General features: G+C 36.5%; 1 pseudogene; it reads right to left on the bottom strand.

The window, feature by feature from the left end:
* The window catches only part of LOC100343193 (prefoldin subunit 1 pseudogene), a 52,026-nt pseudogene extending 36,816 nt beyond the window's left edge, over positions 1-15,210 (bottom strand).
* Between the last annotated feature and the right edge of the window lie 10,572 nt (positions 15,211-25,782).

Raw genomic sequence — 25,782 nt, 5'->3', positions numbered from 1 at the left:
TTCCTTTGCATACCTTGTGAGAGTCAATCAAATATGATTATTGAAAAAATAGCAGATTGTTGAAATTTTTTTTATTTGAAATATCTGTGAATTGTTAATGAATTCCAGCCATGAATAATAGTGTTTTATAATGAAAAAATAAGACATGATAATAACAGAATTTGGAATAAGACAAAAGAAAACATGTCAACATCATCACATATCTATCATCATCATCTTCCAGCATTCATAAATATTGTAATAATGATAATAATATTTATTATATCCTAAGCATTTTGTAAGTGCTCAGAATATATATTTTATCTAACTGCCACAAAGAGCCAATGTGCTATTATCTCTTTTAAAGATAAAACCAAAGTTTACACAAAGGAATAGAATGCAAATTATGTTACTGGAGCTTGAAGTCAGGCATCTAGTATTTAAGTCCCAGGGACATCTTAATTAAAATTACAAAATCTATACAAAAATAAAATGCACAAGTTGGTTAACATTACAAGTTTACAAACCCACTTTTAGGAAATAGACAATCTATTTCTCCAGATATTTAAAGAGTTTACAGCATAAAAATATCCTTCCAGATTTTATTTTCAATTACTAATAATAAGTTATGATTACAATACTAAGTATGCAAGAAAAAAACTGAGATTTAGGAGAATTAAATGATTTATACATTATTACAAACTAGTTAGTAGTAACTCTGTATTGGAAAACAGAATATATAACTGCAAATCCAGAATCTAACACTTGCTTTAAGTTAAAATATCAACTGTATGAACATTTAGGACTGATAATCATCACTTAGCATAGTAGCATAGTAGTAATGTATGATTGAATGTACCACAACACAAAGCCTCTTAGGAAAAACTCAAGTCACTAAATGATATTTACAAGCAGAACTATTTCTGTACATTGTACTCACAAGGGTTGAACAGGCACATTGAGTTAGGATTAAAATGGAAGACAAATGGAGGCATTATGGGTAGAAAAACGATGTTGACAAATCATCAACCACACTATTCAGTTAGCAATTAGCAGAGGAATTTTTAAGTAGAATCTTGCATGTTATGGCCTGATACCACCAGAGCTATTTCCATACTGAACTGTGATGTATCAGCTCTATCACTAGCAACTTTTGCTTTGAATAAAAATCTTCTCTATTTGTAAACACAGATATATCAGAGATTACCAGTACCATAATGTCTACATTTCTTCATGGGTATCTGGGAAGGGAAGTGACCATACTATCACCAGCAAGCTAAGCCACTAGAGTGATATTGAGAGAGAAGTTTCCATAATAAGCATTAAAGGAAAAGAATGCTATTTCCCTAAAGCAAGTTTTTGGCAAAATTAAATGTGCCATATTGTACTTCAACAGAGGATCAGATTACCAATATTTGTACCCTAGGCAACCAATACTTATACCACCATGTAATATTTTTTTGCCAAAATGAATAGAGTTATGCCTTACTCAAAGGTACAATGAAGAAAGCGGATGAAGTAGATTCTGATGATAATCTTGGAGGCAAAATGCAGCCACAAATAACCATCTTTGATATTCTTTTTTTTTTGACAGGCAGAGTGGACAGTGAGAGAGACAAAGAGAAGATATTCTTTTATATTACTGGACATAGATAACATAATTTCTCTTACAGATAGGTTCTCAAATGTAAGTATCAATACAGCAGTGATTACTCAAGTTATCTCATTGAGTTTTTTTTTTTAACTTTTATTTAATGAATATAAATTTCCAAAGTACAGCTTATGGATTACAATGGATTCCCCCCATAACGTCCCTCCCACCTGCAACCCTCCCCTTTCCCACTCCCTCTCCCCTTCCATTCACATCGATTCATTTTTGATTCTCTTTATATACAGAAGATCAGTTTAGCATACATTAAGTAAAGATTTCAACAGTTTGCTCTCACACAGAAACATAAAGTGAAAAATACTGCTTGAGTACTAGTTATAGCATTAAATCTCAATGTACAGCACATTAAGGACAAAGATCCTACATGAGGAGTAAGTGCACAGTGACTCCTGCTGTTGACTCAACAAATTGACACTCTTGTTTATGGCCTCAGTAATCAACCTAGGCTCTTGTCATGAGCTGCCAAGGCTATGGAAGCCCCCTTGAGTTCACTAACTCTGATCATATTTAGACAAGGCCATGGTCAAAGTGGAAGTTCTCTCCTGCCTTCAGAGAAAGGTACCTCCTTCTTTGATGACCTGTTCTTTCCACTGGGATCTCACTCGCAGAGATCTTTCATTTAGTTTTTTTTTTGTTTTTTTTTTTTTTTGTTTTTGTTTTTTTTTTTTTCCCAGAGTGTCTTGGATTTCCATGCCTGAAATACTCTCATGGGCTTTTCAGCTGGATCCGCATGCCTTAAGGGCTGATTCTGAGGCCAGAGTGCTATTTAGGACATCTGCCGTTCTATGGGTCTGCTGTGTATCCCACTTTCCATGTTGGATCATTCTCTCCCTTTTTTATTCTATCAGCTAGTACTTGCAGACACTATTTTTGTTTATGTGATCCCTTTGGTTCTTAGTCCTATCATTATGATCAATTGTGAACAGAAATTGATCACTGGGACTAGTGAGATGGCATTGGTACATGCCACCTTGATGGGATTGAACTGGAAATTAAATTAATGAACATAATCCTTGATGGACAGTAAGTAATTAATATTAGTTGCCAAACCAAAAGTCAATATCTTTATCTCAAATCATGAAATGAGTCAATCCAGTCCTCTATAATAATTGAGATCCAACTCCTTGTTTCTACATTGTATTAGCTGTCAACTCTCTAATAAGCACATGTTTTTTCAGCAGACGTATAGAGAGTGACTATGTGACAATGACAATGTTTTCTGATTAAGTAATATTTATCTATCCTTCCATACCAAAATATTTATGGAGAAAGAATCAATAATATATCATCAGGATATCCGACAGATTCAAAAATCAAATAAACCCCAAAAAATCATGCTTTTGACCTCATCCATGATCATAACTGAAATTTGAATCCTCTTAGTTACTCATCAAATACTTATTAAAATTTCACTAAGCCCAGAATTCTTACAGATTTTAGCAATAAAAATTTGAACTATAATTCCATGACCTGAATTATATTTTAATGAGATCAATATCACTGCACCAGAATAATAGAAAAGAGTTAGAAATATATATTTGAAATGGTATGTACATTTGATGCAGGGAGAATATAAAAAAAAAGAAATAGTCTGATTAGATGATTAGTCCATTTTAAATTCCATTTCTGAATATTCAGTAGTATTTTATTAGTATATCAGAAACACAGCTATAACTAATATGTTCTACATTAATAATTATACTCAGTTCTGATTTTATATCATTTTATATTCTTATTGATGTTGATCAATTTATATGAATTTATTGTGTTCTATGTCTTTAAAACAGTTATACCATTTACATGGACATAAAATTTAATTGAATTTACCTTATGATAGTTTTTAATAATGCTCAATAAACATGTACTAAATAAATGTCTGAGGGAGTGTGATGTAAAGATAACCACAATATGAATAAATTTGTGAAGTATATGGAAAATGGAGATGATTTAGAGGTATTTAAGTGGACAACCAGGAACACATGTTGAGTATGCTGTTGGAAGTAAGAGCTGGACCTCGATAGTAGATGTGGATTCCTGACTTCCCTACACAGAAGTGGTAAAATGGAGAGAATCACGTTTGGACAGATATTGGAAAAAATCAAGAAACTTAGTGAAAAAAAAAAAAAACTTGATTAAGTTAAATAACCTCATTATAAACTATGGACAGTATTTATGTGCTGTGTTTGCTTGAAGTATCTTCTATAATTAATTTTAAATATTAAAAATACTCGATGCAGCTTTGTAATAATGTGCACATAGTGGTGGTAGTAGGTGCTGGCTCAAGTATTTGAGACCTTGACACACATGTGGGAGATCCAGCTTGAGTTCTAGTTTCCTGGCATCCAGTCCCAGCCATTGCAGACATAAAGGGAATGAAATAGAAGACAGAATCTCTCTCTCTCTCTCTCTCTCTCTCTCTCTCTCTTTCTCTATTCTCCTCCTCTGTGTGTGTGTGTGTGTCCCTTTCTTTCTTCTCCCCCTTTCAGGTAAAATGAAAATGAATAAAATATTGATTACCTAAATAAGAGATAAAACGATGGCAAAGGGCTGCAAGGTGTATTTTCATGCATATTATTTTTAGATGATGAAATGAAGGCTCAGAGTGTTAATAATTTATCCAGTGAGGCAAAATCAGAACTTCGACCAACATCTGGAAGATTCTGAGTCATGTGACTTTTTACTACACTGGATTTTTCAGTGTACTCTTAGCTATGAGTTGATTCTTATTCCCATAAAATGAAGGGCACACCATTCATTCAAATTGTCTTATGTATAAAAGTTTCTCATAAGCTTTTCAGTAATTAAACCTGTTTAATTTTATCTAATGCAAGCTTCCTCAAATTTGTCTGGTCATGGACTACTATTCCATTCTGTACAACATCTTTTGTACAACGACAAGCTACTTAAACAGTAGCAGAATGTAACCTGTATTGACATCTTTAGAGACCTGAAGTTTTTATTCTAGCACAGATATTTCACCAGGGGGTCATTGTATTCAGCCTTTCAGAGTAATAAGCATCCAGTTTTAGAGAGAGAGCAAGAGAGACAGAGATAAATGAGGTCTCAAATATTGCTGAGTTATTTTTATCTGAAAAATGGCTTTCCTGAATAGGCCCAAACAAGCTTAGCTGTGACTTATATTGTGGCAGATACAAAGTAAAGTAGTTTGAAGAGCTTATCTCACCACCTCCAACTTTTCTGAAAACATCAACTTTTCTTCTTATTAGAGAAATTAATTTGTTAATTATGTTAATTTTCAGTCTCAGTGGATTTTATTCAGATATTCTTGTCTCTGATACTAAGACACATAATTCTCTTTGTATGTATGCATTCTAAAATTACTCAAATCACAAGAAAGTGAATTTGTGGTGACTATATCCTTTTAAAAACACATACATTTATGAGTATATATGCATGTGTGTGTATAACTGAAGGATCTTTTAAAAATCTACAGGATATGTGTTTCATATACATACAAAAGTTATGCATGGATTTCAATTATTTTGCAACAGAGCACATTCATGTTTTATTTCACTTTCTATGAACAAGTTGAAGTCTTGCCTGAACATATCCATTTTGTATTAGGCCAGAGCTATACACTAGTACTAGAGCCCAGAATACTTCTTTGAGAGAGAATCAGCATTCTGAACTAAAAAGGGTTTGAGACAAACTTCTTTCTTTTTTTTTTTTTTTTTTTTTTTTTCAGATGGAGAACCTAAGAGGCCAGCAGTGGTGGGGAACCTTTTTTTCTGCCAAAAGCCATTTGGATATTTCAACATCATTTAGGAGCCCTACAAAATTATCAACTTAAACATTAGCCTGCTATAGATTTATTGAATTCCGAACAGTGTCTGTGACCATGACCTGCAGGCTGGATGTTCCCCATCCCTGGCTTAGTGACTTGTCTAGAATTATGGAAATGAGTCACCAAACTTTTTCGGGGTCTGCATACTGATTATAATGGTCTACGTGAAGTCTTCTTAGAGGTGGGTATGGTTATTAACCCTGTTTTAATATGGGAAAAATGAAAAGAATGTTAAGTTGCCTGATGTCTAAATAGGTGATCTAGAAATAAAGTTGAGACAATTTGGCTCCAGACCTATGCATTATAAATATCATGAGTCACTGAATATATCTATTTGATCTTTGTAAATAGAAATATATAAAAATATATAAATAGAAATATATAAAAAATGAAAATAATGTGCCAAAAGATGTCAGATTTGGGCTGCAATCTTTATTTTTTTTAAAGAATTATTTATTTATTTGAATGAGTTACAGAGAGAGAGAAGGAAAACAGTCACAGAGAGAGATCTTCCACTGGGTTCACTCCTCAATTGACTTCAATGACCAGAGCTGCACCAATCTGAAGTCAGGAGCCAGGGGCTTCTTCCGGGTTTCTCATGTGGGTGCAGAGGCCCAAGGACTTAGATCATCTTCTACTGCTTTCCCAGGCCATTGCAGAAGGCTGGATCAGAAATGGAGCAGCCGGGATTTGAACCAGCAACCATATGGGATTCTGGCACTGCAGGCAGTGGCTTTACCCGCTACAACACAGTGCCGGCCTCAATCTTTATTTTTAAATTGCAAAAAAATGAATGATTTAATATATTGTATGCCACTGATTGATCTTTATTTAGAAAATCTAATATGTTTAAATGAAAGTGTTTACTGATGCCAAATATCAGAAAGGACAGTTGTAAAGCTAAAATACACAATATTTACCTTGCACATATTTATGAAAGGAAGAACTGTGTAATTTCATGTGAATAGTTATGTAACCTGTATCTTAATATTAGAAATTTAAGTTTCCAAGTTCAATTATACTAAAATGTGGCTTTCCTTTTCACAGTACCAAATTTTTTAAAAATTGTGGTTATGATATTTCAGTATATACTTGCAGTAAACAAAACTAATAGATTTATATGGTTTATAATACATTCACAGCTTGATAGAAAGATTATATAACCATATGTGAAAATGCAAATTGGTTTATCAGCAGAAAAGTATCCAAAACATCTTACATAAAACAGATGCATCAACCTCTTGATTACTTAGAAATTTTCTGACTTGCTCTTTTTTTCACTTTTTTAAGAAAAAGTTATACAAAGGGAACACATTTCATATATACACTTTTAAAAACATAATGCTACTTCCCACCATTCCTCCTTTTCTCACTAACTCCCAACTTTCTCCACCTTCTTATTTTTTCTTTAAATTCTTACAAGGACATACTTTCAGTTTCTTTTATAATCAAAAGTTTTTTTTAAAGATTTTATTTATTTATTTGACAGGTAGAGTTACATTTAGTGAGAGGAAGAGACAGAGAGAAAGGTCTTCCTTCTGTTGGTTCACCCTCCCCAAATGGCCACAACTGTTGGGGCTGGGCCAATCTGAAGCCAGGAGCCAGGAGCTTCCTCCTGGTCTTCCCACGTGGGTGCAGGGGCCCAAGCACTTGGGCCATCTTCTACTGCTTTCTCAGGCCATGGCAGAGAGCTGGATTGGAAGTGGAGCAGCCGGGACTAGAACCAGCGCCCATACAGGATGCCGGCATGGCACTGGAGGATTAACCGGAGGATTATAGGGACACGGTGCTGGCCCCTATAATCAATAGTTTAGCCCTCTACTAAATAAATAATTCAACGAGTCGTAAGTAGACAACCCACTGTTCCCGAGGAGTACAGACAAGGGCTATGAACAATAATCTAATCTTAAAATTTCAATTTCACTTATATACATTACATTGTTACCTGGGAAGAGTTTGTCCTCTGTGCTCCTAGGGCCTGCAAACCCAATAATGTAATTGATACAGGGCCACAAGCTGGTGACCTTCCAATTATCCTTGTTAAGTGCTTTTTCATGGGATTAGAAAAAAGAGAACTAACCTTGTCTTCAATCATATAAAAACTCTCAAAAATGATCCAGAGACTTAGGTACATTACAAAATTCTTCGGCATTTGTTGCAAACATCAATATATCACAATGTTTGGCCTCTCACTGAGCACAAATCCTAGATTTCTTTCACAATCAATATTTGTGACAGGAAAGTCTTACTTCTAATTTCAGCTTCTCAGATAACTTTTTGCCTCTTTATTTAACGCAGCTCTTCTGTTTAGGCAGTATGTATAATGCTCTCTCTCTCTGTTTTGTTTTCTTTTTAGCACTGAAGTTAACATATTTTGTTGTTTTTCTTTTGGTTGTTTATTACTTCCCTATCTTCTTGAGCGTAAAGTTAGCTACCTGAGAGGTCATCTTCTGTTTTGGTCATTCACAGGTGTTATTCTACCATATGCTCTGGCTCAGAATAGATGTTCAGTAAATATTTGTTGAATAAATAATGAGGAACTCTATTAACCCAGGGTTAAAATAATCTGGATGAGTTTAATTTTTTAATTATCACTTACCTTTTAGTTTGATTATTAGTTCAAGATTAAATGAAACTGATGAAGTTGGTTCTTGGTATAGGAAAACTGGTCTAACTTAGTGGAGAGGGGAAGAGGTTCATGAGTCCAAATTCTGACTTTGTCACTAAATGTGTGCTAGTGATATAAGACCCTCTATCTTTGTCTTCTTATCTGTAAAATTAGTATTATTATAATACAAATCCTATTTTGATGAAATGACTATAGAATTCTTTCAACACAAATTTCAGGTCTCAGTTCAGAGAGTCTGAGTGTGTAGATCCTGTCTTAGTAATCCATATTTTTTAAAACATCTCCAGCTGAGTCTATCATAAACAAGGTTTGGAAAACAAGCACCATCTAATGTGAGTTTCTTTAATCAATACTTAAAAATGCAGCTGAAGATGTTGCATGCTAAACTGCATGAGAAAACAGATTGCTAAGCATTTCCCTAACATGGCTGCATTAAAACCTCAATATGCAGGAGTCCAGAGATTTGTAATTGGAGCAAATACTTCGAGTGATGCAGACTTATATCAGACTTGAGAATTACAAAATACTGACATGTTTTTCTATCTTCATGAAGAAAAAAACTAAGGAATATCATAAACTGACCAGGAACTAAAATAGCTGAAACCCCTTCCTAGAGCTTCATGTTAAAAATGCACCAACGAAAAGGATTAAAAAAAAGCATCATGTGTTGAGGAAGTATTTTTAAACAAAATAACTTAAAACGTTTTATATTTTCCTCATTTCTTTAGACAAAGTGAAAATATAAAGAAAAGTTAAATATTGCCACAATTATAATATACTCATGTACTCTTACCGTATAGTCATCAATATTAATAATTTCTCTCTCCTCATTTTTTCGTTCCTGATTTATTTGGATGTATGTCACAGATATGAAAAACTCCACTCCTAACTCTAGACTCAATCTCCTAAAAATGCCTTTTTTCTACATAATCCCAATATAGTAATCATGATCAAGACACAGTATTTCTGACAGGTCTTGAAAAATGCCTATTTATTAGCCTGAAAAAAAAAAAAAAAACCTCTTCTTTTTATATTTGCATGCTTTTGAAGCACTTTTATCCGTCTGTTCTTTGGGCTGCTTTCTGCTTGTCTTTTTGAGTTTCCAATTATACACTGACACTAGAGAATGGGTAGATGCCCTCCTGCTTGGAATTTGAGTAAGCTGATTGTCCTTGAGATGAAAACGAGGCATTAAAGATGAAATAAAGAAGAAGCTATTGCCTTAACATCTAACATGTTTAAACCACTTCTCTACTGTCAAAGCCACACAGTCTGTTTTTTCTGTTTGTTTTTTTTTTTTTCCCAGTACATATGATACATCTTCTAAGGAATACTTTTTATTCTAATTTCCACCATATCTGGCTCATAAAAACTGCCAAAGAATACTAAACCTCTGTCTTATGTTTCACTCTCATTCTTCAAAAATTTTACCACATAAATCACATGACTGAAGAAAATACCTAAGGAAAAACCTGTGGGACACTTTGTGTGAGTGTATGTGTGAGGGTGGCAAAATAGACTGTATTTGTAGAAAAAAATTAAAAAACTTTTGGAGGTATAGGTACTGGTATAAAATGTAGGTGATCAATAACTGCTATTTTTTTCCATTTGAGAGCACATTGTAAGTTGATGAAATAGATTTAAGTATTTCTTAGCTCTTACTACTAACAATAGAAATTGTATTATTTAACACCAAATTCAGCAATTTGAGTATTCACATTGTATCAGTTTAAATTCCATTCAAGGATTAGAGGAAATGATATAATCCAACAAAACCAGGTAGCAAGGAAAAGTGCAATTTTTTTGCTGTATGGGAATTATTAGAGGCTGAGCACTGAATTAAAGAGTTAGGAAACGGTGTCCCATATTTAGTTCTGGTACTGCTAGCTTTTGTTTTTTCCTTTCACATAATTCCTCTAACCCCCCATTTCCTAATCTGTCAAAGGAATAAGTTATAATATGAATCACTTTCCCAACATGCATTTTTCTAACAGCAGTGCATCATTTTCATCCAGAATCTATATTTTGTCCAAATACATAAAATAGATAAAAAGGAAGTTTCTATAATTTAAATGGGGTCAGTGTTCCCTAGGTCAAACTCTGAGTCCTTTTTATACAAGGTACGACTTCAAGGAGCAGAGTTTGACAATAAATGAACCAATCTTGAATATTTTTCTGTTTTAATTTATATAGTTGTCTAATTCTATAGAAAGAATGGAACTAATTTTATCTTCTGTTTGTGGGTGAGAATTAGCAATTCTCCAGAAACATGGATCAAATGTATCAATTTGAGTTTCCCTCAAGAGAGAAAATTGTCCTACAAGTTAATTTTAAACTAAAGAAAAGAATAAAGAGCTTTTTAAAAAAATATTTAAGTAGGTGTTATCCAAAGATAATTCCTGAAATAGTTTTAAGTGTTACATAGTATAGCTTTTTGCATAGGAAACATCATATGCCCTTGAATATTTTTCACATCTTTGTTTAAAAATTGCAAACAAGAAGCATGATTATCTTGTGCATATTGATTTCTATTTCCACAAAAATCATATTCACTCAAAACCTGTGCATTGAAAGAAAAACTGATAGCCTCTTTCATTGTCAGAAAAAAAAAAAACCAATATACATTCCTTTCATGTTGAGATTCTTCAGTTCTGGAGGATACAATATCCACACCATAATAAAGTATTATTTGAAAAGGATTTCCTATCAATCATACTCTTGGCAACTGAGTGTATTGAAAGATCTACATCTTTATCCTTGCAGGTGTAGCTCCATTGCCCTCCCAGTATTTATTTATATTTTTATCAAAAACGAATATTTTATTTTAAAGTATTTCTTTTATTTTTTATTATTTCTATTTTTTGACAGGCAGAGTAGACAGTGAGAGAGAGAGACAGAGAGAAAGGTCTTCCTTTTGTCATTGGTTTACCCTCCAATTGCCGCCGCGGCCAGCGCTCTGCGGCCGACACACCGCGCTGATCCGATGGCAGGAGCCAGGTACTTATCCTGGTCTCCAATGGGGTGCAGGACCCAAGTACCTGGGCCATCCTCCACTGCACTCCCGGGCCACAGCAGAGAGCTGGCCTGGAAGAGGGGCAACCGGGACAGAATCTGGCTCCCCGAGCGGGACTAGAACCCGGTGTGTCGGCGCCGAAGGCGGAGGATTAGCCTAGTGAGCTGCGGCGCTGGCCAAAGTATTTCAAACAGTACAGAAAAGTATGAAGAAACATTCAATGAGCACAAATAGATTTAACAATTTTCAATGTTTTGCCATTTTTGTCAATGTGTTAATATCACATGAGAATCATGAAAAAGATCATAGAATGAGGAAAGATACATATATTATTATGTAAAACAACATTTATAAGTATATAATATTCTTATAAAAACTTTCAAAGATATGAAATATTTGAAAGAACTGTGTATGGGTGTCGCTCCCCCTCTTTGTGGAGGAACGACACAGGACCCTGCGTTGTTCTTTTGTCTGCTCGGCCCTCCCCGGGTTTGCTGCTGGTTCTTTCCGGGTTGGCTACCGTCCCTTCCACCTCCATGGAAGGGCAGTTCCCCCTGCCACTTTCCCCACTTCCGCGGGGGAGCAGCACACCGCCTGCCAGCTCTCTCGGGGGCTGCTCAGGTGTTCCTTCAGATAGATGTTCCTCGTGCATGTTGTCTCTCTCCTCCTTTATAGTCCTCTTCCACCAATCCCAACTCTGCTACCCACACACCGAGTATGCTGCTCTCCTCCAATCAGGAGCAGGTCCTGCTGTTTATTGGTTGAACTGGAGGCAGCTGTGTAGAAGCTGTTACTCCCTTCTCAGCGCCATATTGTGGGAGAGCAGATGCATAGAATAAGTCTTAATTCCAGTAACAGTCTAGTCCGAGTTGCTCCCCACATATGGGAATATATATTTTAGCCCCAGTGTTGTTCACTATATATCTTGCTGTCATTAATCTGTATGTCCCAAATTTATGTGTTTTATTTCTGGTGCTTTTTTATTGCATATAGTAGAACTTAATAGCCCAATGCTACAATGAGGATTGAGTATGACCATCCTTGCTTTTTTAAAGATTTATTTATTTATTTCAAAGTCAGAGTTACAGAGAAAGGGAGAGACAGGGAGAGAGAGATTTTTCATCTGCTGGTTAACTCCCCAAATGGCAATATCTGCCAAGGTTGGGCCAGGCCAAATCCAGGAGCCAGGAGCTTCATCAGGGTCTTCCACATAGGTTGCAAGGACCAAACACTTGAGCCGTCTTCTGCTTTTTCCAGGCTTTTAAAAGGGATCTGGATCAGAAGTGGGGCATCCAGGACTTGCACTGGCACTCATACAGGATGTTCACATTGCAGACTGTGGTTTTGTCCACTATGCCACAATGCCAGCGACCCTGATCGGATTTCTGAGAACCCTGTGGCCCAGTCATATTGACACATAAAAATGACCATCACAAGTCCAACTATTGCTAAATTGGCATCCATACGCATCTCCTTAGTCCATTCTTATACCCAAATAAAGTCAATAGTAAGGTAGTAGTTCCAGTTAACAAGATAAATGCATTTCTCCCCTAGAAAAAAAGCTAAATACCTTGAGTGATGTCTCATCTTCTTGATATCCTGTAACCTAAATATTATGATGTAAAATTAAGAATACTTAAAATCATTATAATATAAAATCAATACCCCTTTTACTAGACAGCAAAGGAATAAGAGAAGGGGGAAAAAGATATTTTCTATAATAACACACGTGCACACACATACTCAAGACAAAACTGGGAAGAAATACTCATGACAAATACTCTGGATCTAAGAACTCAGTGATGGCAGATAATAAAGTCGCAGGAAAAAGCAGAGAAGCTTCTGCTAATGGATCACTAAATAATATTGGATGATGGAATTCTCTTTTTCCACTTTTTGTTTCATGGATATGAGAACCTAGCTATGGGAGGAGACAAAATTATATGTCATATGCTGATTACCAGCATTTACAGTCTTCTGAAGATCCTTGCTCTGCCCTGAAATGTATTGCTAACTAGAGGGCATCATTTTCAGAAGGCCATCTCACCATTCTATCAAGCTAGCTGTCTTAGGGTGGTGGGGAACATTGTAGACCAGTGATGAGCATGGGAGCATTGTCACTCTTGCAAAGTTCCCCTCCCTAATCTGGAATTGGCTATTCAGTGTGTATGTGAGTATGTTTGTGTTTCTTCAATTTAGTGTTGAATTACAGATTATTAAATAGTTTTCATAATCTTTAGATTTTTTGCAATGTAGATAAGAAGATACATGTATATTTAAAAGCAAATACTCTTTGAGTTCATATTGGTTATTTCTATGAAATGTAGGTTTTAGTTTTATTTAAACACTTCAGTTTCGTATTTGTATTTATTCTTCCTTACATCAGAAGAATTGCTTTCCAATTGTTTACTTCAAAATAGCACAACATATAGATATAGACCAAAAATAGACATATTTTAAGATAGTTTCAAATAGTTTTACCTTAATATATCCCCATATATGTGTGTATACATACATATATTTAAAAGTCAAAATTTTGTATTTCCAACTTAGTTGAAACACATATCCTTTCTATGAAGAGGGTTGAAATTGAACATTCTCTCAGTTTTAATATTTGAATTTTGTGTTTTTAAACATTTGATTTTAATATTGATTCATAATTACATAAAATATTAACATTTCAAAAAGAAAGTCACATTTTTCTTTAAGTAATATCCTTAAGATATTATATATTATATATATTAATATCCTTAAGATATCATATATTAATTAACATTACAGTCAAAGGCATAAAGCTCCAAAAATAAAAGTTTCAATAAGTAAAAGGCAAAAAAGTTCTAGTTCTTCAGAAATATAAGCAAGGGCTATAAGCAATAATCAAATGGTTATTGTCTCGCTTTTATCTTGGTAGGTTATATATTTCCAGGAATTTATCCATTTCTTCAAGGTTTTGCAATTTGTTAGCACATAATTGTTCATTGTAGTTTTTTATAATCCTTTGTGTTTCAGTGGTGTCAGTTGTAACAACTTTTTTATCTCTAATTTTTATATTTTTATTTTCATTTTAGTCATCTTCTTCATTAAATTGGCTAGCAGCTTGCCTATGTGTTTATCTGCTCCAAAAATGAACTTTTGTTTCTTTGATTTTTTTCCATTTTTTGTTAGTTTCCATTTCATTCATTTCTCTTCAGACACTATTTCTTGCATCTTGCTAATTTTGAGGTTGGTTTGCTCATTTTTCTAAGTCCTCTAATGTATCATTAGATCATTTATTTGAGACCTTTCTCTTCTTTTAGATATACTAACTTACTTCTATAAATTTCCCTCTTGTCACTACTTTTACTGCATCTCACAGATTTTTATATATGCTACTTTTCATTTATTTCAATAAAGCTTTTGATATTATTTTAAAAAAATTTTCAATGACACATTGATTGTCCAAAATGTTGTTTAATTTTCATGTTTGCACATGCTCTATTCTTCTTCTTGTTGATTTCTAGTTTTATTCCTTTGTGGTCTGAGAAGATACAGCAAGGAACTTTCTCAGGTAAGGTTTGGATAATTTTTATAGACTGCTGCTGGATGTAGCCCCAGGAAACTTAGGGGAATCCCCTGGATCATGTAGAGTGAGTGAACGCAGCTCTGGGACTTAAACACAGTATTCCCACCATTGCAGGATGCAGGGGGTCCATTCTCCAAATTGTAAATTGCCCTGACTCTGGCTCTGGTTGCTTTTGGTAGCAGTGTGATTGTGTACTGTCTGCTGAGTCAGGACAGTGTTCAGCCTTGATTTTACCACACTCAACTGAGACTAGCACTTAGGGAGAAGAGAGAGTCCACGTTCCTTCCATTTGTGGAGCCAAGTAGCTGCTCAGATCACAGTCAACTCCCTAGGCTGGATTTGAAGTCAGGGAGGCACTGTGGAATTCTTCCTCAGTTAAAGCTTTTGGTGTTGGGATGCCATGACGACTTCTTCCTACCTTGTCTTTAGAAGATGGCATTGCCCAGTTAGCACCTGTTTGCACAGATGCAGAGTTGGCAAGCAGTATGGCTCGCCAGGTGGGCTTGTTTGTCCTATTTCCTCTATGTCCCTCAGAGTCTCTCTTCTGTTCCATTACGTCCCTGGAAAATTCTGTCAGTCATTTCACTGGAAACATGGACCTTTCTTTGTTTTTCTATTGTCTTTCTGCAGCTGAGATCAGTACTGCTTCTCACTATCAGCCATTTTGGATCCCCACTCCATGATTACTTAAGATATCTTACAAGAAATTGGATGATAAACAATAAAAGTTTTGGAAAATAATGACAAAAATGACATATAACAACAATCTTTCCACTTGTAGATATATTTATTAGGTCACTTTTTAAAGATTTTATTTATTTATTTTGGAGGAAGAGTAAAAGACAGAGAGAGGGAGAAACAGACAGAAATAGTTTCCATCCACTGCTTCATTCCCCAAATGGCTGTAATGGCTGGAGCTTGGTCAATCCCAAGCCAGGAGCCAGGAGCTTCTTCTGGGTCTCCCACATAGGCGCAGGGGCATAAGCACATGGGCCATCTTCTACTGCTTTCCTGAAGCATAGCAGACAGCTGGATCAGAAGAGGAGCAGCAGAGACAATATTCTAATCCATCACTCTGACATAAGATGTGGGCATCCCAGGTGGTGTCTCAAATGCTGCGCCAAAAGACTTATCCCTAAACGTTTAATGAGTACTATTTGGATTCTAATTTATTTTCCTTTTGGAGTTTCTCATACACAGGTATGTATAGAATGCTCTGTCTACCTCTATTTACCATCTCTTGCCCAGCAAGTAGACATAGATTTCTAGGGATGTTTTCCTGATTAATGTAGCTACAGATTGAGAAAAGTTTTAAAAGAAAAAAAAGAGGTGGTTTATATGCTGGATCAGTGCAATTACTGGAAAATCTTTGTGTTCTTTTTAACTGTCTTATTTCCTTGAAATCCACTTCCAAATGTGCCGTCCATATTCTGTTTGAGACAATTATCTACCATCACTTCTAGAATAAAATATAAACTCTTCACTTTGGATTTTATCCATCTATGAATGCACACTCGCACACTCACACAGCTTTATTCCTCACCTCTCAGCTCTCAGCATGTTCCCATGCCAGTTACTTAGAACTGTCATAAGTTCTATACATGAGTTTTTAAAAAAATCTTGCATTTCCATGCCATTTCATATGTCCTCCACTTTCTTGAATATCCCTCCTTTCTTGCAGCACATTTTTTATAATATAGCTTCAACCTATTATTTCTGAGCTCCATGTTTTTGGTTTCAATGAGCCCTTATATTCCTTCATAGCACGTGGTTCCCTTATCAAGGTAGATTATTATTATCTGCCTTGAAACTGCCTTCCTCAATTATTCCACAAATCTTTGAGACCAGAGCTTATATTTCTGTATTTTCTTATTTGTGCTTCTAGAACAAAATTTGGCAGGACATCCATGAGGAATTTGATGAATGAAGTAACAACAGATGTTGAAAGTGCCTCAATTTATAATCAGTGATCTTATTTGGTCCATTTGTTTTATTTTTAATTAAAAATTAATAAAATTATTTGAAGGAGAATAAGAAGTGTTTTCTTAAAGTTAGTATTGAAAATGGATTGTTAGGATGATAAGCAAGAGTATACACTAAGCCTAGAAATAAAATAGATACTAAGACAAGACAAATAGATCCTGCAACAAGCCATTTCATGAATAATGAGTTAGACTGTAACTACCACTACACTGATAGAGTTACATACATTATTTCTTACAATATCAAGGCAATCTCATAATATATACTGCTCCTCCATTGTATACACGTGGAAGCCAATGTTCATAGAGTGTAAGTGAGTTGCTCAAATTTGTTCAGCTAGTGACTTGTTAAAACATTGTTTAAACAGAGATTTCTGATTCTGAAGTTCAGTGTCTTTAAGCCTGAAACTGATTTCTCCAATAAACATGATTTTTATACATATTCTTTACGTGTCATGTAAAAATGGCAAAGCTCTGAATTTTGAAAGTTAAAATGCCTGTGTGGAACTGTCCTAGCTTCAGGTGTCTGTGCACAGTATTTAGTATCCAGCTTACCTCTTCTGTGTAACACAGGAACTTGAAAGCCAACTCTAAAAGGTAGCACAGTAGGGGCCGGTGTTGTGGCATAGTAGGTTAAGCATCCACATGCTGTGCCAGTATCCCATATGGGTGCCAGTTCAAATCCTGGCTACTCCACTTCTGACCCAGATCCTGCTAATGGCCTGGGAAAGCTCTGGGTCCCTGCACCCACATGGGAGACCTGGAAGAAGCTCCTGTTTCTTTCTTTGGATTAGCCCACCTCCAGCCATTGTAGCCATTTGGGGAGTGAACCAGCGGATGGAAGATATCTTTGTCTCTCTCTCTCTCTAACTCTTTATAATAAAATAAATAAATCTTTTTTTAAAGGCATCACAGTGCCTTGTAGAAAACCTGACTCTTCTACTCTGTGTTACCTTGTTGAAAGATTTCATTTCTTTCAGTCTTGGTTCTTGAATGTACAAAATGGAGATATCTGTCTTACAGTGCTGTACTAGGCTTAAATATGTGTTCCTGGAAAACAGCAGTTATTCAATAAACATTAATTATCATTTTAAAAATAAATATAACAAATTAAAAATTCTGCATCAAATAGTAGGCTTTAGGCACAAAGTTTTCACATATAGGGTAAATTAAAACACAATGAAGGGGAGAACATTTGATACAGCTAAGCCAACACTTGAGATTCCTTCACCTATAATTGAATAATTGAACTATGTATGGCTCCTCTTATAATTCCAGATTTTTTCTAATACACACACAAGGAAGCAGCACATGATGGCTCAAGCGATCGAATCCTTGTCACCTAAGTAGAAGAGCAGGTTGAGTTCTGGGCTTCTGGTTTGGCCTAGCCCATTTCCAGTTGTTGCAAAAATTTGGGAATGAATCCATGTATGGAAGGTCTTTCAATGTTTGTGTCTCTCCTCTGTCTCTTTCAAGCAAATAACAATAGAAAACTTAAAACTAAATCATGGCCAGTGCCACGGCTCACTAGGCTAACCCTCCACCTTGCGGCACCTGCACACCAGGTTCTAGTCCCGTTTGGGGCACCGGATTCTGTCCCGGTCGCTCCTCTTCCAGGCCATCTCTCTGCTGTGGCCAGGGAGTGCAGTGGAGGATGGCCCAGGTACTTGGGTCCTGCACCCCATTGGAGACCAGGATAAGTACTTGGCTCCTGCCATCGGATCAGCGCGGTGCGCCCGCCGCAGCGCGCTGGCAGCAGCGGCCATTGGAGGGTGAACCAACAGCAAAGGAAAACCTTTCTCTCTGTCTCTCTCTCTCTCTCACTGTCCACTCTGCCTGTCAAAAAAAAAAAAAAAAAAAAAAAAAACCTAAATCATTACAATATAATAAAATATGCCTATATGCCTATATCTAACTTTGCAGAAGGATTCTACTTTTTAACTTTCAGGAATTGGACATTGATAGAATATGTTTCACTAAGGTAAAAGAAGCAATGACATCTTTCCTCTTTAGAGCCAGAAAGATTGTTTCAAATTTCAGTTCAGTGTTTGACACATTGTTACGTGATTTTGGCTGAAGTGTTGTTTGCCTTGATCTCAATTTCTGTACTTTTTAAAGTGAAAATTGAATGCCTTTTGCAGAGTTTTGTTGTTGCTTTGGGAGTCTGAGTTCATCAAATATTTACATTGCATAAGACAGTAGTGCTGGACCACGAACTCCTTCTCTGAAATTCAAGGTGGTTTTCCTGTGCTCCACATCCTGCATCTTCTCTCCATTCTTCAGTACTACAACTTTATCACAATCTCTTTAGTGTCCTGCACACTTAGTCATTTCGTTTTTTTTTTTTTTCTAACCCATTGTGTCTCATGCTTTTTTATTTAAAAACAAACTGATGTGGGGATTAGAATCAAAAGCATAGATCTTAAATCCTGGGAAAGGCAGGCAACTCAGTTGAACTTTTTGGGGGAGTCAGAGCAGGGACAACACAGAGGGCAAGGGTTTCCCAAATCAGGGAAATGGATGGAGAAGTACAACAAAGTGAGGGCTGTCACAGGCTGGAGTACCTTAATGGGGCCCTGATGCCAGAGGAAAAGATACAGGTTTCCCTGAGAAAGGAGATCTAGCAGCCTCAAAATCCTCTTGTCGGGAATAGTCACTGCTTGAATGTTTGCCCTTCAGGCACTCGTTACAGAACTACAACCAGGCCACATCCTTCTTGAGCCACATCTGCTGGGCTATGTGGCTGATCTGCTGCAGCCACATAGACACTGGAGAAACATGTTCTTGAAGCTGCCACTGTTTTCTAGACAAATGTTCACTTTCTCTTCTGGCCCTGCACGAGGGTCTTTGCAACTCTTCCAAAGGTTTTTCTTGTTGTCAACAGCGGCTACAGCTGTACATCTATTTTTCTTTTTTTTTTTTTTAAGATTTATCTACTTGAAAGGCAGAGCTACAGAGAGGCAGAGGGAGAGAGAGAGAGAGAGAGAGAGAGAGACCCTCCATCCTTGAAACTGAGCTGCAGGACCTCAAACCGTCATAGTGTGGTTTGGCTGAACACCCTTTCAAAGAGAACCTCCAGGGTTAGCCCCATGATGGACTGGGTATATCCCAGTGATCCTCTTTTTCTCGGGCTCTCTACAGAGCGTTGGAAGTCCTTGGACTCTTCAGGGTTTTGCTCCAGCGTTGCTTCCAGCTTATGGCACCGGAAGGGGCAATGCATGGTTCAGGCAAGGATGCCTTGGAGATGCTCCACAAGCAGGCTGCTGCCATGCCCTTGGGCTGAGAGGTTGAAGTACTCACCCACCGTGAGCTGCTGAGCACAGAGCACCATCCCTCCACAGAAGTCCTACAGCTGGAAGCACGCGAGCATCCCAACATCTCCATGCCCATGCCCCAGGACTATTGGTGCCTCCAACCATGAGAGCATTGGAATTAAGGATCAAGCCAGCCTGGCTCTGCCCTCACCTTGTTGAGTCAAGAAGCTGCAGTCTGAAGCCTGTTGTCCTGCACTGGGGAAAGAGTGCCCCAAGGCGGGGGCCTGGTGAAAATCTACTTAGTCATTGAAAAACTGCTCTTACAACATCCCAAAGTAGTTTGTGTTGTTATTTTAAGTTTTAGCTTGTTATTAAAAGCATGTGTTAAATAATAAAAGGTAAATGAAAAGGTGAAATTAAACACACACACAGAATCTAATTGACACAATTGGGGTAAGCAGAAAATTCTGCTCTCAAGATATTTTCCTAATATAAATGCCAGAAAGAAATGTGTTAAATGGCACAAAAGAATTATTTCAGGTAGCAGAATGAAAGGTGAGAAATTGCCAAATTTATCTGATATCTTCTAGAACAATAGAGCTGACCTAACTACTGTGGAATGCTGAAAATAGATTTCTGCTCTTTATTCTTAAAGAAACAAGATAACACTAGGGAGAGTTATGATGATTGTCCACAACACATGTTCCATACCCTGTTAGCTGATAGCAATATTTTTAGAGTAGTTGGCAAAAATATAAAGAAAGAATTGTTTGCAAAATTGCCTGATGTGCTAAATGTAGAACAAAAGACATTAAGAAAGCAGAAGAAAAATCTTTTAGATTTGTAACTTTCATCGCATTCAAACAGAAATACTAAGATTTCTTAATATCAACTTTCCATAAGTACAATATGTATTTCTAAATGTAATGACATAATTTAAATGATGTTATAATATTTTTGACTTAAGGTTTTAGGTGATATTTCTACTTCAGCACCTAATCATAGTTATATAAAATAGAAAAAATTTAAAAGTTCTTTATCATATCAGAATATCAAAAGCTAATTATATTTATCCTACTGTTGTAAACTGTTTATTGTTTGCTTGTACTATCCTAAATAGTTTTTTTTTAACTTTTATTTAATGAATATAAATTTCCAAAGTACAGCTTATGGATTACAATGGCTTCCCCCCCCCATAACTTCCCTCCCCCTCCCACCCACAACCCTCCTCTTTTCCTCTCCCTCACTCCTTCCATTCACATCAAGATTCGTTTTCAATTCTCTTTATATACAGAAGATCAGTTTAGCATATATTAAGTAAAGATTTCAACAGTTTGCACCCACCTAGAAACACAAAGTGAAAAATACTGTTTGAGTACTAGTTATAGCATTAAATCACAATGTACAGCACATTAAGGACAGAGATCCTACATGAGGAGTAAGTGCACAGTGACTCCTGTTGTTGACTTAACAAATTGACACTCTTGTTTATGGCATCAGTAATCACCCTAGGCTCTTGTCATGAGCTGCCAAGACTATGGAAGCCCCCTGAGTTCACCGACTCTGATCATATTTAGACAAGGTCATAGTCAGAATGGAAGTTCTCTCCTCCCTTCAGAGAAAGGTACCTCCTTCTTTAATGACCTGTTCCTTTCACTGGGATCTCACTCACAGAGTGCTCAAGCTGACTTACCTCAATCGGTAGAGTTAGAAACATACCAGGGGATTCCAATTCAATCCCATCAAGGTGGCATGTACCAATGCCATCTCACTAGTCCCGGTGATCAATTTCTGTTCACAATTGATCATAATGATAGGACTAAGAGCCAAAGGGACCACATAAACAAGACTAGTGTCTGCAAATACTAGCTGATAGAATAAAAAAGGGAGAGAACGATCCAACATGGGAAGCAAGATACACAGCAGTCCCATAGAATGGCGGATGTTCTAAACAGCACTCTGGCCTCAGAATCAGCCCTTAAGGCATGCAGATCTGGATGAAAAACCCATGAGAGTATTACAGGCATGGAAAGCCAAAACACTCTGGCAAAAAAACAAACAAACAAACAAAAAAACACAACTAAATGAAAGATATCTGTGAGTGTACTATGCTAAATTGTTTATTGTTTGTTTCAATGTTCGTGTTTGTATCTTCTTTTACATATATGAAAATCAAGTTTTTAAAATTACCATGACTAAGAAGTAGTCACTTACTCATTAGAAAAATTTCACATATGTTGGACTAAATTATCTTTGTAAAAATGTAAGATCTCTTTGAGGAGGATGCAATTTGTATTGCACAGAATTCTATCCTCAGTTCTTAAATTGTGCCTGACACTTAGTAAATGCTCAATAAATAACTTGTAAAGGCACTTATAAATGTTCTAGAAGTAGGCAATCTGGGGGAAGTTGGTGGATTCCAAGATGTCAGACTAGGAAGCAACATACTGAGGTAAGCTAAAGATAAGCAAAAAAAGTGTAAGAAGTGCACTCTTAGGGGAGATTTGGAGAGAAAACCACACTAGACATCCTACAAGAGGAAGAGGAAAGCCATGGACCTCTGTTGAGGCTGTGGACATGCTGCACAAACATGAATGACTACAGCAGCCAAGAGCTGGAGCAAGCAGCAGGTTGGAGATGGAGGTGAGAGCATACTACAACAAACCATGGTGATATAGCTGGAGAGAGAGTGAGATGTGAGACTGAACTGGAGCACTGGGGGCTAGCAGTTGCTAGTGGTTGCCAGCAGACCCAGTGGAAGTAGAAGAGGCAAATTTATCTTGCCCTGAATTCCCCATAACACTGATTGTTGCCTGGCTGAGAAGGCGTGGCCCCATTCTGAGTTTTGTCAGCAGCTACAAAAACCTTTGTGTGCACACACAGCAACTAGCTAAGATAGGATGCTTTCTTGGCAGTGTTGATGGCAGTGGTGGGAAGGGATCAACATTCAGCCAGTGGCTCCTGTGTACCTGTGTGATCCAGAGATTCTACTGGAGGGAACAATCCACATTCCCTACTGACTTTGAACATTGCTGGGAGGTGGCAACCACATAGGACAGTGAGGAGACTGTAGCCTGACCATAGCCTACCAAGATCAAGATGCTTAGGTGGAGCTGTATCAGAGAACATCGGCCTCTCTATTGACTGGACAGGCAGGAAGGGCAGAGAAAAACCTCTGGACCCAGCAACTTTGGGAGCCTTCTGTGCTGAGACTGTGAAGACTCAGTGTCTACATTAGAAGGTACAGGGTGTAGCTATGTATTGAGATCTTCCATGCCCAACATAGGTATTTCCCTAGATATGTGCCCCACCCTGGAGCACTTACCAGAACTCTCTGGCCATACCCAACACAAACCACTTAGTATTCACTGAAAGTGCAGATATTCCACCAAGCCACAGAGAAATAGTTCAAATATAAAAGCCATCAGAGGAAAAGAAAATCAACTCCACAAATGCTTAAAAACAGAGGCAAAATTCAAGAAACAAAAATAAGGAAGACACCATAACTCCCCCACCCCCAAAGGAAGAAAATAACATTTCAATATTAAAATATGAAGGTGAATAGATTAAGGAAATGCCAGGAATGGAATTTAAAAAAATTAATCTTAGGATTATTCAAAAGCAATCAAAAGCAATTCCACAAACTAAAGAAAACCATACATGATATGAATGAAAATTTTTGCCATGAAATTAAGATTTTAAAGAGAAATCAAACTTAAAAGTTGGAAATGAATAATCAATGGATCAAATAAAAAATGTGATGGAAAGCCTTAGGAGCAGACTTGATGGGGCAGAAGGAAGAATATCCAAACTAGAAGACAAATCTTTGGAAATCTTATAGTCAGATAAAAAAAGAAGAAGAAGAAAAATTAAAAATGATGTTGAAGATGTATGGGATGACCCAACATATTGGTCTTAGTAGTTCCTGAAGGTGTGGAAAGAAACAATGGACTAGAAGACCTTTTAAGTGAATAATTACAGAAAACTTCCCCAATTTGGAGAAAGAAAGGATGTCCAAGTAGCAGAAGCACACAGAACTCCTAATAGACATGACCAGAAAAGATCCTCACCACAACATATTATAGTCAATTGTAGTCAAACTTTCCACAGTAAAACCTTAAGAAAAGATTCTAAAATGTGCATGAGAGAAACAACACAGGCTTTCCAATTAGTCTCACAGAAACCCTACATGATAGAAGGGAATGGGAACATATGGCCGAAGTCTTAAAATACAAAAAAACAAAAAACAAAAAACAAAAAAACTGTCACCCAGAATACAGTAGCCTGCAAAGCTTTCATTTATGAATGAAGGTGAAATAAACACATTCCATAACAGAAATTGAAAGAATTTGTTACCATTCATCCAGTCTTACCAAAGATTCTTAATGATGTGCTATGTATAGAAACACAGAGAGAAATCATTATGAAAGAATATGAAAGCAGAAAATCTTCCAGTAAAAATACAAAAGAAATCCAAAATAAACAATGGGAATATTTATGGAAATATGGCAGGGCCAAGTCCTTACTTATCAATAGTCACTTTGAGTGTTAATGGCCTCAACTCTCCCATTAATAGATACACACTGACTGAATGGATAAAAAAACATGACCCATCTATTTGTTGCCTACAATAAAGAGATCACTGCTTCTTGCCCCAAATGGTGGAGTTACAATCATGCCAGGGGATCCCAATACAATCGCATCAAGGTGGCATGTACCAATGCCATCTCACTAGTCCAAGTGATCAATTTATGTTCACAATTGATTACACGGATAGGTCTAAGAGTCAAAGGGATCACACAAGCAAGACTAGTGTCTGCTAATACTAGCTGATAGAATCAAAAAAGGAGAGAACGATCCATCATGGGAAGCGGGATACACAGTAGACTCATAGAATGGCAGATGTCCTAAACAGAACTCTGGCCTCAGAATCAACCCTTAAGGAATTCGGATCTGGCTGAAAAACCCATGAGAGTATTTTAGCCATTGAAAGCCAAGATACTCTGGAAAAAAAAAAGACCTAAATGAAAGATCTCCACGAGTGAGATCCCAGTTGTAAGAACAGGCCATTAAACAAGGAGGTAACCTTTCTCTGAAGGCAGGAGAGAACTTCCACTTTGACTATGATCTTGTCTAAATATGATCAGAGTCGGTGAACTCAAAAGTCTTCCATAGCCTTGGCAACTCATGACTAGAACCTAGGGAGATTACTGACACCATAAACAAGAGTGTCAAATTGTTAAGTCAACAATAGGAGTCACTGTGTACATACTTCTCATGTGGGATCTGTCCTTAGTGTGTTGTCCAATGTGAAGTAATGCTATAACTAGTACTGAAACAGTGTTTTACACTTTGTGTTTCTGTGTGGGTGCAAACTGATGAAATCTTTACTTAATATATACTTAATTGATCTTCTGTATATAAAGATAATTTAAAATGAATCTTGATGTGAATAGAATGGGAGAGGGAGTGGGAGATGGGAGGGGTGCGAGTGGGAGGGAAATTATGGGGGGGAAGCCATTGTAATCCATTGACTGTAGTTTGAAAATTTATATTTACTATATAAAAAATTAAAAAATAAATTAAAAAATAAAAAATAAAAAAAAAAGATATCTCACCATCAAAAATACATGCAGACTGAATGCCCAAGCATGGGAAAAGACATCCCATGCTTACAGAAATCAAAAAAGAGGTGGTATTGCCATCCTAGTACCAAACAAAATAGACTTTAACATAAAAACGTTAAAAGAGCTGAAGAATGGTACTATGTAATGATTAAGGGATCAATTCAATAATAAGATATAACTATAATAAATTTGTATACACCCAATTACAAGATGCCTTACTATTTAAAAAAATGTTAAAGGATCTAAAGAGAGACATAGACTC

This window comes from Oryctolagus cuniculus, chromosome 1 (genome assembly GCF_051225735.1).
Source record: "Oryctolagus cuniculus isolate XC-2025 breed Fujian yellow rabbit chromosome 1, ASM5122573v1, whole genome shotgun sequence".
Taxonomy (NCBI): domain Eukaryota; kingdom Metazoa; phylum Chordata; class Mammalia; order Lagomorpha; family Leporidae; genus Oryctolagus; species Oryctolagus cuniculus.
This window is presented reverse-complemented; position numbering and strand designations above follow the sequence as displayed.